Here is a 13,650-nt window from a genome sequence, read left to right as displayed (position 1 = left end):
CAATAGGTCAAGCTATGGCACCATGCTGGCAAATTTAGTGGAAACTATCAGAATTTTTTTCAAGACTTTGAAGAGCTGGTGCCATTGAATTAAGTTCATCAGTTTTGTTGAATAAATTTCAATGAAAATGTTTTAATTTGATTTTGACTAGATGTGCAATTAGTTACTGTTTTGAAATTTTATTGTTATCTTCTTTAGTGAGTCATGCAAACCCCTGTTTTGAATAATGCTTTTTTATAGGATAGGGAAGGGGGCGCTGGGGTTGAGTTTGTGGAATCAAGGGGGTGATAGCCTGAAAAGCTTGGGAACCACTGGTCTACACTATCCACCTGGTAGCCTGCATCTGGCTTGGTGAATTACAGTTTTGAGCATCTTGGTCTATTATACATGCTGGTCTGGTCTACATTCTACACAGTATTCTCTCTATCCTTCAATAATATACCAGCCAATATCTGTACAATCTAAATGAGAAAGGTTAACAATGCTGCCAAAACAAAGTTACAACTCAAGCACACCTTGGAGATATTGCGGGTTCGCGATAAAACGAATATTGCAACAAAGCTAGTCACATTAATGTTTGGTTTCCCAGTGCATATAAAAGTTATGTTTACACTATACTGTAGTCTATTAAGTATGTGGCAGCATTATGTCTAAAAAAAATGTACTGTAATAATAGTGGAAAAGTTTGTAATGTTGTGAGAATTATCGAAATGTGACCAAGAGATACAAAGTGAGCACATGCTGCTGGAAAAATGGTGCCGATAGACTTGCTTGAAAACGCAACATCTGCGAGGTGCAATAAAGCGAAGTGCAATAAATTGAGGTATGCCTGTATACTCTTCCAAACGCATTGACGTCAGCAGATTCAGAAGGGTGTAGCTCAGCTTAGTAATGTCTTGTTAGGCTTTGCCCACTAGATTTGAAACTTCTTTTCCTCTACTGAACCCATGATAAAGATAACCTCAAGAAAATATGTGTTGATATTGGTAAATGCATTCTTTCAACTCATGAAATAAAAATATGCTTCAAGGGAAAGCATGTACATGCTTCATAGGCTTCTTTTCTGGTGCACATGCAAAACTAAAATGTTTGGCCCATTGGTCAGTCGGGCTGCCAAGGCAGAGGGATGGTGAATACAAAATTTCCCAGGCCCAGGTTGTTGGGTGGTAGGGCTGCCAGGTCCCCCCCAGGGGTGGAGCATCTCCGTCCTTGGCTACCGATCTACTGGGGAGACTTACTGGCAGAAGGAGGGGGCCTAACCTCGCATGGGAGCAATGCAGCCATATTACTTCCAGCACGCACCAGAAGTGATTCCATTGCACCACCGGTGATGCTGGATGCTCTGAAATTTGGCCAAAAGCTCTATAGTAAAAATGGCTTCTACCCAAGTGTCCCATGTTGCTGGCAATGTCATGACGTCACTTCCATTGGATTGCCAACCTCCAGCTACTAGCTGGGGATCTCCTGCTATTACAACTGACCTCTAGCCAATAGAGATCAGCTCACCTGGAGAAAATGGGTGCTTTGGCAATTGGACTCTATGGCATTGAAGTCCCGGGAAGGCAGGCGGGGGGAGCTTCACTTAGGAAGGCAGGGGAGCATTCTTTTTGCTGCCTGCAGGAACGCTCCCCTACCTTCCCATCTGTGCCAAAATTTTTTTGGTATTTTCGGGTTCGGGTTTCTGGATTTTTTGAAAATTTTCAGGTTCAATAAACCTGAACCCGAAAAATACCACGGGGGAAATCGGTGCACAGCCATATCCACCACTCCAAGCCACCGCTCTTAACCACTACACCATAGGCAAGCACACAAACTCTCCCTCCCACAAAAACTCTTCCATCTCTCCCCTTGTGCTGGCCATCCCCCACTCCCTCAACATGGAATGCCAGAGTGCTGCACATGCTTTTTCACTGAGGTCATAACTTTGGTTCTTCCTCTTCCTGTCATGTGACTCTGAGTTGATGTCATATGATCTTGAAGCTTGGTGGGTTCTATGCTTCTGCTTGGGCTTCAAAAGTGGGTAGCAGGATTGGTAGGGTTGCCAGGTCCCTCTTCTCCACTGGCGGGAGGCTTTGGGGGTGGAGCCTGAGGAGGGCAGGGTTTGGGGAGGGGAGGAACTTCAATGCCATAGAGTCCAATTGCCAAAGCGGCCATTTTCTCCAGGTAAACTGATCGCTATCAGCTGGAGATCTGTGGTGATAGTGGAGATCTCCAGCTAATACTTGGAGGTTGGCAACCCTAAGGATTGGAAAGATGGGGACCAATGACCTAGAATAAATACTCCAAGATTCTGACAGTGGAGAACAACCAAGATTTCCTTAGACGTATCTTGTTATGTTGCTCTTGTTCTTCAAAAACCAGAAATTTCCTGGTGTATTTCATATTAATTGGAAGGGGGATGCTCTTCCATATAAGTTTTTTCCTGGTGATAAGCTTTTGATAATTATCAAGAAAAATTATGTTTGTTCCAACAGCATCTAATATCAGTTATATTAAGAGGGACTATGTATTAGTAACATGGCATTAACCTGTTTAGTAATGTGTTTTGCATCGCTGTTATGCTTTTTATGTGCAATATTATTGCTTTGAGATTGTATTGCTACGCCATTTGCTGAAGGAATTAATAAAGATAAGCTTCCTCTACAAAGCCTTTAAATATCCAGGCTGGGCCTAAAGTTGGGATACTTTGGTTCTGTGCTCTGCTGCCCCTTTGTGGTGGGTCACAATACTGGACAAAGAATTCCAAACCTAGGTCTTTTATGCATGGCTGTTTCGCTCGCCGTCATCCTTCCAACGACTTTGGCTCTTTGTTTTGATTATGCATGCTGTTTCCAGCCGTCACAGGTGGCCTTGCTCCCCCCCTGCGTTTCCCTGCATTTTGCCCGCATTTTCAAATTTGAGCTCAAATAGGTTGCTCAAAACTTGGGCAAAACTAAGCTGCAACCTCTCTCCTTCAGCATTAATATTGAAGTTGCAGCCCTGGTAGGGTTGCTAGGTTTTGATTATGCAACTGGTGGGAGATTTTGGGGGTGGAGCCTGAGGAGGGTGGGGTTTGAGGAGGGGAGGGACTTCAATGCCATAGAGTCCAATTGACAGAGCGGCCATTTTCTCCATGTAAATTGATCTCTATCAGCTGGAGGCCTAGGCCCTGGGCCATTGAGGAGCTCCCAGGAGGCTCCAGGTGAAACGTTGACTGCAATTCCAGTTCAAAGTCTTTAAATTCCTCTGTCTTTGAGGGGTTAGTCTAATTGGATTCACAAAACACAACCAAAAGAGAAAGAGAAAAAAGCCATGCAGAAAATGCTTCAGGAGCAGATACCAGAAAGAGATTATGGAAAGGGATTTCTCCTCAGTTCCCATGACCCAAGATAAGCTTGCTCCCCTGACTGCCTCCCCCAAGCTGGAAATCTAATTGGGTCCACCTTGGCAGCTACACTTAGGGTTACCAGGTCCCTCTTCACCACCGGTTTTAGAACAGATCCTGAGGAGGGTGGGGTTTGGGGAGGTGAGGGACTTCAATGCCATAGAGTCCAATGGCCAAAGTCGCCATTTTCTCCAGGTGAGCTGATCTCTATTCGCTGGAGATCAGTTGTAATATCAGGAATCTCCATCTAGAACCTGGAGGTTGGCAACCCTCGCCAGATATGACATAAATGTCACTTGGTCAGTGCCATAGAGTCTAATTGCCAAAGCGGCCATTTTCTCTAGGTGAACTGATCTCTATTGGTTTAAAATCAGTTGTAATAGTAGGAGATCTCCAGCTAGTGCCTGGAGGTTGGCAACCCTAGCTACACTCCAGTGTTGTGCAAATTTTGTTTGGGTGCAGCAGAGGACCAGGTCTGCAGGGAAAGACACAGCCCAGTGGGAAGGGACCTTCCTAGCTTGGCCAAGGAAGAGAAAAAAGCCCCACCCCTTGGGCAACAAACACCCTCTGATACCAGAAGAAGTCTTCATGACAGATCCCGGTGACAATGAACACTCCTGATCTCTTTGAGAAAGCACTGTTCCACAGTGAGCAAATGCTACCCCCTGCCAAGTCCAGAAAACACAAACAAACCAAGCTAACTGTCTCAAGTGTGAATGCCACAAAATGAATACATCAGTTCTCTGAATGGAAAGTCGGGAGCTGTTGCTGACAAGGAATGTAGGTCTCCTCCTGCTAAGGACCATTGCCCATGTGCCATCTGATTAAGGGTGCACATTTCTGAGCTCCCGCAGCATACAGAATACACCCAAGAAGGGAAAATAATATTTGTTGAATGCCCCTGATGTCACAAATGCAGTTGGTAATACTCCAGTGGGATAGAAGGAAAGTGGCATGGTATTGCCCAATCTTGGAAGCTAAACAGGATTGGTACAGAATCATAGAATCATAGAGTTGGAAGGTATCACCAGGGTCATCTAGTCCAACGCCTTGCCCAAATTCAGGAAATTCACAACTACCTCCCCCCCCACACCCCCAGTGACCCCCTACTCCATGCCCAGAAGATGCCCAAGATGCCCTCCCTCTTGTGATCTGCCTAAGGTCATAGAATCAGCATTGCTGATAGATGGCCATCTATGCTCTTGGAAGGGAGACCTCCAAGGAAGACTCTGCAGAGGAAGGCAATAGGAAACCACTTCTGCTTTTCACTTGCCTTGAAAGCCCCTTGCTGGCCTTGAAAGCCCCTCACCTGTGACTTGAGGGCTCTTCACACACACAATACTCCTGTGTGGCCAGGTGGGGGTGGGGGAGATCACACTTAATCTTGAATGTTTTGCTGAAAAACTGGGATATGCTTGCATAAGCATAAATATGCACTCTAGAAAAAGTCAAAGGGGATCTCTGCAACTTGATATCTTTGGTGCTGGGCTTGCCCAGCAACAGAAAATAATGAAGAGTCGATGATTTCATGAGGTCATGTTTGACCAGAACTTCTGGGAGTACTTCCATTACTCCAAAAGTGGGAATGTAACCAAGTACCAGGGTGGTGGTGGTAAAAAGGAACAAAAAGTTAGCTGGCCTGGAAGCTTCGAAGTGTGTTTTTCTACCTATCTTCTCTTAAAGTGTACTCTCTCATGGAGCCAACATGGCGTGGTGAACTCAGAGACCTGAGTTCAAACCAGCACTCTGCTATAAAGTTCACTGGGTGACCTTGGGCTACTCATTCTCTGAACCTCACCTGTCTCATGGGATTGTTGTCAGGCTAAAATGGGAACTGGGGGAGCAAGCCCAAGTAAGTCTATTCAGAGGCAAATCTCATTGAATTCAACAGCATTTACTCCCTTATAAGCATGCAGTAAGTTTGCCCTAACCTGGATGGCCCAGGCTAGACTGATCTCAACAGATCTCAGAAGCTGAGCAGGTTTGGCCCTGGTTAGTACTTGAATGGGAGACCACCAAGAAAGTCCAGGGCTGCTACGTAGAGGCAGGCAATTTCAAACCACCTCTGAATGTCTCTTGCCTTAAAAATCCTACAGGGCTGTAAAAAAAAAAAAAAAAATTCAGCTGCAACCTGACAGCCCTTTACACACACAAGTGTACATTGGATTGTGGCATAGGGCTGCTACCCAGAGCTGCTTGGAGAAAGGATTGGGGGAAAATCTAGCAAATCCATAAATGCATGTGAATTTCTGCCAGGAAAGGGCTTGCTTGCACGGCTTGAGTATTCTGCTGTGTAGCATAATTCTGCCCTTATTTGATACAGAGGCAACAGAATCAGCTTTAAGAAAAAGAGCTCACCATTAAGAACATGGGCCCATGGTGGATGTCCCAGCACACAGGAGTTTCAGGTCCATAGATCCTTTATTTGATATTCTTGTACAACTCACTTGGTGGACCAGCCCAGGGCTTCCTGATCCCAAACCAACATCCTACTCCAGGAATGGACCCACCTCAGCCTCAGCCCAAGAAATGACTCTCTTTATCCTGGGATGGATCCATCCCACTCATCAATCCTTTGGATGAGTCACCTCTTTGGCCCATCATCTGCCTCTCTGCTCTCTGAAGGAACCTCTGGCACATCAGGCAGTCCTTCTTCACGTGATTCATTGGATGGTGTTACTTCTTTTCCCATTTCTTCACCGAGCAGCTCACTCTTTCCACAGATCAATGTTTCCTCTTCCTCCTTGGATAAACTCAGTGAAGTGGTAGGCTCCTTTTCCTTTCCATTTCTCTCATCGGATAGTTTCCATTCCCCACAGGACGATAACCCCTTTGACCTCAGAGAATATTCAGTTCCCAGTGCCCTGGGACAAGTAGACACTCCAGTATCTGCTGTTTTCCCAATAGATATTGTCCTCCCCACAAATGATGTTTTTTCCTCCCTTTTCCTACTCCCAGATGCCCCTTCTTCTGTGCCAGCCCTACTGGATGACATTAGCTTAGATCGTTTCCCACTAGACAATCCTTTTGGCCTAGTAACAGTTCTTCTGGCCAGACTGGATGGACCTTCCTCGGCACTTCTCCACCCTTCCAATCTTCTTACTCTAAACAATGGTCGTTCTTTCCCTCGTCTCCCAGTGGATGGCCCTGGTCTAGAGCTGGATGACCCCAGCTCCCCCAATGCCAGCACCACTTCTCTGCGGCAGTGTTGATCTCCAATGATGTTGACGATGGAGATCCAGCTCTCTCCCTGTCCAGAAACCATCTTGAAGCTCTTTCCATCGCAGTCAACGAAGATGGTGGCATTGGCCCGGTGCCGTGGCAATAAAGCGTTAAACTCCTGCAGCGCTCGCTTGAGGCAGGCCCGGAGGTCAACCGTGCAACCTCTCATGCCCTCCATTTCCTTCAACACTTTGAGCAAGTTTTCGGAGGTCAGCGGCAATGCACGACTGCTCAGCCGATCTAAATATACATCTACACAGGAAGCTCTAACCCGGTACCGGGGTTGCTTGTTGGAAAAGATGACGTGGATGTGGGACTTCCCCTTGCCAGCAACGAAGTCCAGGCAGGAACTGCCACATTCAACAGTTAGTTCGGCATTACACTTAACTGAAGGTGGTTCCTTGTCAATCTCTGTTATGGCAACATCCAGGCAAGAACGGAGTTCCTTGGTGGCGTCATCCCACCTGGCCAGCTCCTGTCTCACCTTGTCCAAACTCTCAGGGGTCAGTGGAGCTGGGCAGAGAGACAACCGGTCCAGGTACACCTCCAAATTGGAGACCTCAATGTTATAGCGGGTTTTCCTCCTTAGCCAAGACACAACTATCTTGTTCTCACCCCTTCCGGAGACAAATTCCATCCTCTTCCTCCCTCCCACTTGAACGGTCAAGGTGGCGTTCTCTTGCAGACACTGCGGCTCACGGGGGAACTCTTGGAGGGCGTGGTCTAAGCAGGCTCTCAGCATCTCATCAGCTTCCCGGTGGCCAGACTCCAAACTCTTCTGCACTGACTGTAAACTGTCTAAACTCAAAGGTACTGGAGGGCTGGGTTTGGGGATGCAGGCACCCATACGAAGAAAGACTCTGTTCTATGGACACAGTGCCAACCATGACCTTCCATGCAGCGGCATCAGTGGCCTTTGAGGACCTGGGGAACAAAAACAGGCACCTTGGAACTGGAATGTTCACTGTGCGGAAGTTCAAGGTAAGGTAAAAGGTAAAGGTCCCCTGTGCAAGCACCGGGTCATTCCTGACCCATGGGGTGATGTCACACCCCGACATTTTCTAGGCAGACTTTGTTTACGGGGCGGTTTGCCAGTGCCTTCCCCAGTCATTTTCCCTTTATCCCCAGCAAGCTGGGTCCTCATTTTGCCGACCTCGGAAGGATGGAAGGCTGAGTCAACCTTGAGCCTTCTACCTGAAACCGACTTCCGTTGGGATCGAACTCAGGTCATGAGCAGAGCTTGGACTGCAGTACTGCAGCTTACCACTCTGCTCCACGGGGCTCCTTAGAAGTGCAAGCCAAGAAGGCAAATTGACAGTATCGCCTGTGGTGCTGAATGCCCCAACAAGGCACTAGATCCTAATGATGACAGTGGGGTGGATCCAGTTACTCTTCTCAGCAATTTTTTTTTTTTTACAATTTTATTATTTTGTTAAATACAAAAACACCACAAACTTTACATGCGCACAGCATACATACAGCAGTTTCCCCCTCTTTTAAAAATGCCTATACCTTTCATAGCATACAACACTGTCCAATTCATTACTGATACAACACTGATTACAAAAATTATACAGAAAGTTTGCTACAATCCTACTCCTTCTATCTGGGATGGTCGTCCTCTTCCACCGAGCGCGCAGCTTTGGAAGGAACGCACATGGAGCGGTGAGAGAGATAGGGGACACCCGCCTAGCCAGCCAGATCAGCCGAATCAACCCTGGCGATCAATGGGGTGACAGATGTCGCAGCCAGATCACCCTCACATCCTACAATCCTACTATTCCTATATAACTATTTATATCTTCTAATTTCATACTTGCTTCTTCTTTTTTTGATCCCTTCTAATACTAATATTATATTTTTAAAAAGCTATTTATTAATGAAGTTATTGTATTTACATCTCTATTCTGACAACTTCTATTATTCAGCTCTTATAAAATACTTATATAATATCTATATGTCCATAAATTCTCCAGAATTACAATTTTGCATACTCAAAAGAGCATTTCCATATATATATATTTTGCCACTCTCCTGTGTGTATGTTAAGTGCCGTCAAGTCGCTTTCGACTCATGGCGACCCTATGGATGAAAGTCCTCCAAAACGTCCTATCTTTGACAGCCTTCTCAGATCTTGCAAATTGAAGGCTGTGGCTTCCTTTATTGAGTCACTCTCCTAAAGGCCTTTTATTCAGCAGATGTCTCAGCTTGGCCATCACCGCATGTTTCTTCTCAGCACCCTTTTCTTCTCTGAACCCTTCCTCCACCCCAAGAAGCCCCCACCCCCAACTTAAGTGGCTGGCTCTACAGTGGTGGCAATAGGACTGAGAATGAATACATCTCAATTCTTTGATGGCAAGTGGAGACAAGTGACTTACAGCAAAATGCATGTGTTGGAAGCCTCATAATGCAATCCTAAGCAGAGTCACACTCTTCTAAGCCCGTTGACTTCAATTGGCATGGGAGGGCTTTGCTCTGTTTAGGATTGCACTGTCAATCTTCTAATCAAACAGTCAATTGTCAGAATGTGGGCAGAGGGAGAACAGGATGCAACCAGAGATTCTCTGGGAAGCAGAAATGATGAATGCAGAAAGCCCAGGATGAAATACATGCTAATGCAGCTCAACAGCTGGACTTAAGCAAATTGCTCTCAACTAGATGATATGTGTGATATATCACACATAGCATTGGAGAACTACAAATCACACATAGCATCGGAGAACTACAATTTCCAAGCAAAGTGGGGTCAGATTTAGCTAGGCAGGATCCCACAAGGTTGAGGAGGACCTTTGGCCTTCCCTCCCACAACATTTTCCCAAGCAAAAACAGACTCAGGGTGAGCCTGTATGCCCTATTGTGGGTCTCCATGTATACTGACTGCAGTCTCACATCAGTGCAACCCCCCCATACACACACACACAACTATTTTGTCTCCAATTTTTGGAGACTATTTTTGTCGGGGTGGAAGGCTGGAGCCCCTACCCCGATGCCTTGCTCACAAGCCAAATCTGACCTCACAGCACTTGTGGACATTCCACAACATGACACATGGCATGAATTGAGGACACCCCCCTCAACTCATGTGACCTGTATCATCTAGTTGCGCCCTTAGCCTAAGTGATGGAGTTCGTGTGAGAATAAAACAGGATTTAAACTAATTTGGTTATCACCAAGACACAATTAAACACTTCCCAAAACCCATTAATTTTTTTTAACACCAATTTAGTTCAATGATAAAAGAAATGGTGCTTAAATTTCACCCATTTGATTCATGGGACCTTTTAAAGCATTTCAATTTGCCTGGACCATAATGATCATAGCCTCAGTTACTCGTGATATTTAACTTCTGAAGTAAAATTTAAAGTGAATTTAGGGGTTCCTCCTCAGGTCAGACAAATAAAAGTTTGAAAGACTTTCCATAGGCCTAGAAAAAAAGAATCTCCACATGTTTTACTAAAATATATACTCTGCCCTTTTAAAAAGTTAGAAGTCATTTGTACAAACATTAAAAGCAACACAATTTCCCCCTTTTCCTGTGAGGCATCCAAAGGTTTGTGGAGAAGTCATGTGATGTCTGACTAATGGTGACCCCATTGGGTTTTCAAAGCAAGAGATGATCAGAGGTGACTTGCCATTGCCTGCCTCTCTGTAGCAACCCTGGACTTCCTTGGTGGTCTCCCATCCAAGTATTAACCAGGGCTGACCTTGCTTAGCTTCCAAGTTCTGATGAGATCAGACTAGCCTGGGCCATTCAGGTCAGGGCATCCAAAAAATAACTACGTCTTGCCAAAAGCAAGATTTGAAACAAATGTGGGGATTCCTCCTGAGAAGAAACATATGGGGATTTTTAACAAATAAAATAGAAACAACAAATAAACTGATCAATAAATGGAGGAGCCCTTCTGTCCCTTGATCTCCCACCTTCAGCCATATTGAAACTCTGGAGTTTGTGAAGGGGCAAGGCAGAGTTTTTCTGGCTTGTAGATATCTACATTTTATGGAGATGAATAGGGGACAAAACTGGAAGATGCTCAGAGGGAGAAGGTCTTGATGAACCTACATGAAACTAACGCATAATTACATTATCTGCAATTTTGTACCTCATATACATCTCTCTGTTGGTGTTGCAAATTATTGACCATCACAGGACACTCTTCTTAATTAATCCAAGATTTTTTTTTCTTCAGGCAGTCAGCAACACTATGTCAGTAGCGTTGGGGAGCAGTCTCCCCCCACTAGGATTGCCAGGTCCCTCTTCGCCACTGGCGGGAGATTTTGGGGGCGGAGCTTGAGGAGGGCGGGGTTTGGGGAGGGGAGGGACTTCAATGCCATAGAGTTCAATTGCCAAAGCGGCCATTTTTCTCCAGGTAATCTGATCTTTATCGGCTGGAGATCAGTTGAATTAGCAGGAGATCTGCTACTACCTGGCAGTTGGCATCCCTACCCCCCACCCTTCCCCTTCCACCAGCCTGTTGAACAGCAGCAGGGAATGGGAGGCCCAGGCCAAGAGGTCTCCCACTGTAGTAGAAGTCCTGGCCCACCCAACAAAGTCTTCTGAGGATTTCAGCCATCTTGTACTAACTAAGGCTTATACCCATAATAGGTACTAACTATATATATGATTTAAGGTGGAGCTGCAGTCGGCACCATCTCCATGTGGGAAACATACCTCTACATTATCCACAGCAACATCAAAAGCAATTTGGGTATGATTTTCAGAGGAAAAATGGGACCAAAGGGTAGGGTTGTCAAGTGCCTGGAGAGAGAGAGCAAAAATTATCTGCCCTTTTAATAGAGGCTTAATGGAGATGTTATTTAGCAGGTGATGTTAATTACCTCCATGCTAAGAAAAGCTCAGATTTTATATTTCCACATATTAAGCCTTTCTTTTAACCCTACAATTGTAGGGTTCATCGTTAACCCTACAATGGCACTAATTATTGGAATGAGATCTCACCAGTCATCAGAGAAAACTACGCTGATTGTCCATCCGCTTGCCCCTTGGTGTCCTGAGTGGCTGAAATGTTGTGGTCCTCCCTTACATCATCCTGAATGTGTGTCTGATCTGAAAAGGCAATGAAAGGTGCTAAAGGACAATTAATCTGTGTTAAAACAATCTTCAGGATGAACCTGCAGGAACATGGTGAACAGGGCAACGTGAATATAACATGGGTTTTGTGGGCCTGCTTTTGATAGGCATAGGAAAAACTAAGGTTAACCCCAGGCTGACTGTGATATAGTGGCAGGAACTACAATCAGAAACATGGGATATTTACCTACCTCTGAATCTGGGTTCTTACCATCCATGGGAGTTGGGAAAAGGACAAAAGAGAATGTGATGTTTCTTCTCGTTGGCGTCTTCAGCTGTGATGTCATAGACCCATCGCTAGGAGTTCCACTCCATCCTGTATTCTACAGAAGAAAATGCTGATAGCTAGTAGAGGAGTCAGGAAAGAATGAAGCCAGGAAACACAACCACACAAGCAACAAAAATAAGTCATGGGAAAAGGCAATTTCTGTAAATTACGTTTACATTTCATTACAGATCCAGGAAGATGACATAGAAGCAGACATGAGCCCCATCGCTTCTTGCTTTAGAAGCAAGCCTCTTCCTCTAAAGGAAGCAAACTAGAAAAGAAGTAAAATTTTCACAATAGAAATGGTGGCTTCCATTCCACTTTGCTCTTTTTTTTAACAAAAATTTTATTCTCCACGCTCCACATTACAAAATACGTAACACACATACCTGATTCACCACTAAGACAAGACCATATTCTACCCATACTCGAAGCGAGCCTATAATCATCTTACCTTCTATTATTAGAATCATAGAGTTGGAGGGGACCACCAGGGTCATCTAGTCCAACCCCCTGCACAATGCAGGAATTTCCAAACTACCTCCCCACCCACTCCCCCAGTGACCCCTACTCCATGCCCAGAAGATGGCCAAGATGCCCTCCCTCTCATGAACTGCCTCAGGTCATAGAATCAGCATTGCTGACAGATGGCCTGGTATACGTGTTACCCTTTCATTTATTTCATTTGGGTTTTTCCCAGATAAAATTCTTAATTGGGGGGTGTTGTGAGGATTCAATGTCAAGAGAAACAGATGGGAAATTCACCCTGCTGGCACTATTCTGCTCCTTGTGGATGCATCAATACAGGCAGAATATATATTCACTCCTCCCAACATTCATGCAGTTGTATTATGCAGTACTGATGAGAAGCAAGAGTTTCTAGTATACATAACAAAGAAAAGGAAACCAGTGGAGAGAGCAGAGAAGAGGAGAAACAGGATCATAGTGACAAGTAAATATAATCAGGCGAGTGGCAAAGCTGAGAATGGAAAGAGGAGACTTGAATGCAGAAGCAGGAAGACGAGATAGCAAAATGTCACTGAAGGACAACTTAGAAATAAATGAATACATGAGAGGCTTGGTTTTTGCTATATCTTTTTATTTAATATTAATTTATGCCATACCATCTGCGTACATGGCACTTTGCAGAGTAGGACAAGCAAACAAGAAAGGTCCCTGCACCAAGGATCTTACAATCTTCATCTCAGCATCCAGGGAGATAACTGGGGGAGGAAGGAGCAGAAGGAACAACAAATGAATGTGACCAGTTGCAGTTAAACATGGTGAGGTTTCATTTTGGATGGAGGTGATTATTAAAGGATTAAAGAAAATGCTTCCTAGAAAAGGTAAATTTTGAGGAGTGGTTTAAAGGACAAAGGAGAGACAGTACCAAAGAGGAGGTCAAGTGGGAAGTCAGAGGTATCAGGGGCAGTAAAGGAGAAATAGACAAAGTCAAAGGGGAGTTACAATCTCATTTACGAAGAACAAATTATAAATCAGGGCCTCAACAGGTAAGCTTCCAGTCACAGAGTTGGGAGGGTTTGGGAAGTGAAAAGTGGATAAGCAGCAGCCTGTTTTTCTCTGGAAGGTGAGATGGATGATGGGAACACAGTGAAACCCAGACCATATAAATTATGTACCTTCCAAAGTATTCGCTAAAAGAGGGGAACTCATTATTGCGGTCCGCCATTACAATGGTCTGTGGTG

Source organism: Euleptes europaea, chromosome 1 (assembly GCF_029931775.1).
Source record: "Euleptes europaea isolate rEulEur1 chromosome 1, rEulEur1.hap1, whole genome shotgun sequence".
Lineage (NCBI taxonomy): Eukaryota > Metazoa > Chordata > Lepidosauria > Squamata > Sphaerodactylidae > Euleptes > Euleptes europaea.
Note: the sequence above shows the minus strand (reverse complement) of the source record.